Raw genomic sequence first — 5,602 nt, forward strand, 5'->3', positions numbered from 1 at the left:
TTCCCGCTGTGTGTCCGTGTGCATGTCCAATGTTGCTACATGACTCTAGGGGGAAGGAGAGACTGCTTATGATACTATGATACATCCATACAGCCTATAAAATGTATGTATTCCCTCTACACCTTCCTCATTCATGCTATAATTTGCTTAACAAATCCAAGCATGGCATGGCAACTGTACCCCGCCTGCAGGCTGTGACTCCTACAAGGACTCAAAAGATGACCAACATGTATTGCCCTCATAGCTGAGTGGTTACAGTGCATGTCATATACCTGCAACGTCTCTGGTTAGAGTCTGGCAAGGGACCTTTGTTGCATGTCATACCCCTTTCTCTCTCTCCCCCTGTTTCCTGTTGGTCACTCCACCCCCAACTGTACATTAAAGGCAAAAAAAGATCAAAAATTAATATTTAAAAATGACTGACGTGATCAGAAAGCAGAAAAAAAATAATTTTAGCTGCACCAAAATCCTTTTCTTTTTCCAGACTTTCTTCTAATCTTTTCTTGTTTTCTTGAGCCTCTACAAAGTATGAATTAAAAATTCATTGTAATGAGGATATCGCTATATCTTAAGTTTATGGTCAGCCTTTGCTTCATTAATCTTTTGATTTGTTAATGTGATGGTGAGTAATGAATCAAACTTATACTATTCAATATAGTTTTCTCTGGAGAATGTATAAAATATTAAACTGTGATTTTATTAGTTATGTGATGTGTCATTTTCACACTTACTGCTCTTAAAAAGACAAATTGAGAGACTTGTATATCCAGATTTCACTCACACAGCACCACATTAACAGCTATTTCAGATGAGACTCTATTTCATGAGGGATCTTTTTATACTTTAGCAGGAAGAGATATATCCCTTCCTACTGTCCCTTGCTACTGTCTTTGTGTGGATCAAAAAGGTTCAATTGTTATTTTTCAGCAATATTTTAATCCAGATGTGCAGACAGCACTAAAGATTGCCTGGGATTTATATTTCAGAGACAGATACTAGTCCTGGAGTCTCTATTCTAATTTGTTGGTTTATCTTACCCACATCTCCCAGTTTCAGGGCAGGTTTTATTTTTTTCCCCTTGGGTCTTGTTCCTGGGTTGGGGTTAGGATTTATTAGGCCAATGATGGATCATGCTGAGTTAGGCTACAGCAGTGCAAAGGTGAAAAACCTATGAAATGTACTCATAAATATTTAAGTTAGGAGACATACTATAAATGTATAGTGTAAAATAATAATGAAGGAAGGACATGGTAGAATAAGGCATTTATTTCCTGCTAGATAGAAACAGTATATAAATGCCTTCTTGCTGCTGGGTGATGACAAAGCTTACATGTGTATGCAGCTGTACAACAACGTGTCCTGTGCTGGTGAGGGTAGTTAGAAAATTGACACGCCTTATGTCATTTGTAGTGTAATTATCAAATCAAACCCAAGCATATTTTTAAAGATCAAGATCATGTTTTGCTTCAGGAGGACTTTCACTTGACACTGAAACACACAGCAGTCCACCTTAAGAAACATACTATATAAGATGATGAAGCAATGTGGGAGTGACTTGAAGCAAAACTGAAACCCTTACTCTGAATTTGAACAATACAGCTAATCCAGCACTATTGCTGTGACGAGATAAAGTATTCAGGATGGCTCTGTCTGCGTAAGTGATTTACCTTTAAATATAATGTACATAACACTGCTCTGATTGCATAGTGGAGGGACAGAGAGCCAATTAACTGATTTTCAAGCAGTGTTAATGTGTGGGTTGGCAATAAAACTAACTTGTTAAAACACAAACAATTGTTACACTGGTATAGCACATTGTTACACAATTTTAATAGTCTGTGCACACACACACACACACACACACACACACACACACACACACACACACACACACACACACACACACACACACACACACACACACACACACACACACACACACAAAGATCTTGATTTATAAATGTCATGAAACATTCTTATCCCTCCCTGAGTAAGTATTGTGTGTTCTTGTTGCTCACTCCTTTTGTCAGGAAAACGTTAACACTGACCGTTGCAACGTCTGGTGTGGTGTTGGCAGCGAAAGGCCTTACAATTTCAACCCCTGCCATAGCTTTTATTGCAGTGGCCATAACTGTGGGAATAGGCGTGACACTCTATATGAGTCGTAAGTACACAAGGAGGCTTCCTTTGTCTGATTAACGTGCATTTAAATGTTAGATCTTATTACACCTATGCAATTCCTTTAAAGTGTCAATATCATTTGATTCTTGCGTGTTTCAGGAATAAATGACAACAAACATAAATAGAAGAAGTGACAACGGTCATCCATCTCTGATTCATCGACTACATCAACTTACATTTATTTGAAACATAACCAATAAAAATGTGATTTGCTTATTTGATTTATTGTTTGTACTGTTTTAAACATGCTGCAGACTTTAGATTGTGCTAGAGGGAATGTATGGAGCACCTGATATATCATATATCTTTATAGTTATAAGACAGGAAAACTATTGCTTTCATTTTTGGAGGTCTCTTATTTGTTAATGTAATATGTAGTACTGTCAATACAATGTTGGTGACCTGAAACGAATATGACTTCAATTATTGTGTTATTGATATTGAAACCACATACATTAATACAGCATTGTATTGCTGCCACCATGACAAAAAACATATTTTCTCTGTTTCTTGATACGTTCTCCATTTACTTTTACTTTCACTGCTACAGTGGTTACATGAGGATGTATCCACAGTAGCACGTATGCCTATGTGCATGCGTGCTACTGTGGTTACTTTTCAGAGAAGTTTGTAAAGCAGGTAAAATAGCGCTTTGCTATGCTTGTGTCACTCAGTGCTTTGTCACTGTATTTTAAAAGTTTCTTATGAACAGTGGGTGAAATGTAAGGACCACACAGTCATCATCTCCCCTAATATTATAATAAAGGTTCTTTTTCATTTTGTACCTGTCTGTCATTATTCATAAAGTTTTAACTAATATTGAATATTTTCTTCTCAAGCACCTTTTGTAGAGCAGAGAAGAAAAGTTACAATGTTTCAGAGCAGCTGTTATAACGAGAGAGTTTTCTCATCATATCGAGAAACTGAGGAAATATGTTTTTCATTGTAGTTCTTGTCTGGTCAGTTTGTGTAGATTCACTGTGGGTGATGATAAAGGAATGTCAGTCTATGAGATAGTATTATAAATATTATTATTACTTATTATTATTTTTTGTTATGTTTAAGATCAACATTAAAGAAGGCTGTTGATAATGTATTTTCAAAAAAAGTGTTACTGTTCGCCTACATGTGAAGTTCTTGCTCTGAGAGGAAGGAAGTAGGAGGAGAAAGAAAGTACATTTAAAAGACTGTCTCATTCATCGGTCTCACTGCAGCCATGACATAATTGCCAACTGCCAGAAATCCAAAAGAAAAAAAATAAGCATAGCAACAACTACTGAAACAAGATGAAGTATAAGATAAATCTGTGAGTACACTCTATCACCTCATAATCATTGTCAACATATACATATCTGTGTATAAATACTACTTTAGTGTATATATATTTGCTTTTCTGCCTCATAACCTTGTGATCAGTTTGACTAATTTTGATGTCATTTCCTGGGAAAAATGAAGTTGTTATTTTTGTGCAGAAGAGTCTTCTGAGTTTCTGGAAATACATTCAAAAACAAAAATTGCCAGGTATTTATCTTTTAGAGACAGATACTAGCCCTGGAACTCTATTCTATTTTGCCTGCCTGTATGTTGGTTTATCATACCTACATCTTTCAGTTTCAGGGCAGTTTCTTTTTTGCCCCTTGGATATTGTCCCTGCATACTTATCTCCTACAAATTTCAGGGTTTATTAGACCAATGATAGATCGTGCCGAGAGTTAGGCTACAGCAGTGCAAAGGTGAAAAACCTATGAAATGTACTCTTAAATGTTTAAGTTAAGAGGCATACTATAAATGTATGGTGTAAAATAATAATGAAGGAAGGACGCAGGAGGGCAGTCTTTTAGATAGAAAGAGTAAATAAGTGTCTATTTGCTGCTGGGTGATGACAAAGCTTGTATATGTGTGCAGCTACACAACAATGTGGAGTTACATTCCTCTCTGCGCTGGTGAGGGTAGTGAGAAAATTGACACACCTTATGTCATTTGTAGTGTAATTATCCAAATCCATGCAAGCATATTTTTAACGATCATGATCATGTTTTGCTTCAGGAGGACTTTCAGGTGACACTGAAACACGGGGCGGTGGAATGGATGATGAAGCAATGTGGGAGTGGCTTAAAACAGAACTGAAATCATCTCTGTGTATCTGAACAATACAGCTAATCCAACACTACACCTGTCAAGAGATAAAAAATATCAAGGATGGATATTACTATGTAAGTAATTTACCTTTAAATATACTGTAGATAACATTGTTCTGATTGCATAGTGGAGGGACAGAGAGCCAATGAATTGATTTTCAAGCCGCGTTAATTTGTGGGTTGGCAATAAAACTAACTTGTTGAAACACAAACAGCTCTTACAATGGTATTATACAATGGTTACACTGGTTTAATAGTCTGTGCACAAATACAAATATGCACACAAATATTTAGATTTACAAATGTCATGAAATATTCTCATCCCTCTCTGAGTAAGTGTTGTGTGTTCTTGTTGCTCACTCCTTTTGTTAGGGACACTTTCAAATGGACCGTTGCAAAGGTTGGGTCGGGTGTACTGGTGCAAGGCCTGGCAATTTCAACCCCTGCTGTAGCAGTAATGGCAGCTGCTGTAGTTGTGGGAGTTGGAGTTGCAGTTGGAGTGAAAATGTATATGGATGGTAAGTTATTCAACCATCTTTCACAAGGAGGCTTCCTTTGTCTGATTAGCATGCATTTAAATGTCAGATCTTGTTAAACCAATCCCTTTAAAGTGTCAATATAATTTGATATTTGTTTGTTTCAGGAAGAAACAACAACTATTAGAAGAAAGAATGGAAGAAAATCATGTTCATCCATCTCTGATTCGGTTCCACTCAATTCAAATCAATTTGTGGAACTTAACTATGTAATAAAAACACAAATTACAGACAATCAGTGGTTTTTAAGTAATTTCATGTTACTGCTTACTGTTACTGCTACATGCTTACTTAATTATTGTCTGTACCCTTTCTGTACCTTGTTTCCCTATCAGATGACACACGTCATTGTCAAATTTTTGTCTAACTCTATTTGTAGATTCAGTTACCTTGAATCTAAATTGTAAGGTAGGGAGAGAAGAGAAGAAAAGAGGAAAGAGCAAGAAGAGTAACATTAACCTTTGGAACAGACAATAATAAGGTTAAAATGTAGGCTGATAAATATATCTGCATCCATTAAACATGTTCGCATCCTCTCATGTTAGTGTGAGCACAGATCATTTTTAAACAGTGCAGGTTCAGCATCCACTCAGGTGATGCTGCTCGGTAATTAAAGAGCCAATCAGTAATCACGGTTGAGACAGCAAGATGACCTTTGACCTGTAGCCCAGAGGCGATTTTGTGGTCAAGGTCTTACCAGCTCTTGGCAGCACCTGGAAATTATTTCCTCTGTCTACTCTGTTTGTA

At 36.7% G+C, this 5,602-nt stretch overlaps 1 long non-coding RNA gene across 1 annotated transcript; it reads left to right on the top strand.

Annotated features, from left to right (window-relative positions):
* The first annotated feature begins 1,615 nt into the window (after positions 1–1,615).
* On the top strand, positions 1,616–2,505 carry LOC133995840 (uncharacterized). The gene is made up of 3 exons (XR_009927182.1): positions 1,616–1,654; positions 2,031–2,164; positions 2,281–2,505. It is a non-coding gene; the product is annotated as an uncharacterized LOC133995840 (long non-coding RNA).
* Positions 2,506–5,602: the final 3,097 nt, after the last annotated feature.

Source organism: Scomber scombrus, chromosome 16 (genome assembly GCF_963691925.1).
Source record: "Scomber scombrus chromosome 16, fScoSco1.1, whole genome shotgun sequence".
NCBI classification, from domain to species: Eukaryota; Metazoa; Chordata; class Actinopteri; order Scombriformes; family Scombridae; genus Scomber; species Scomber scombrus.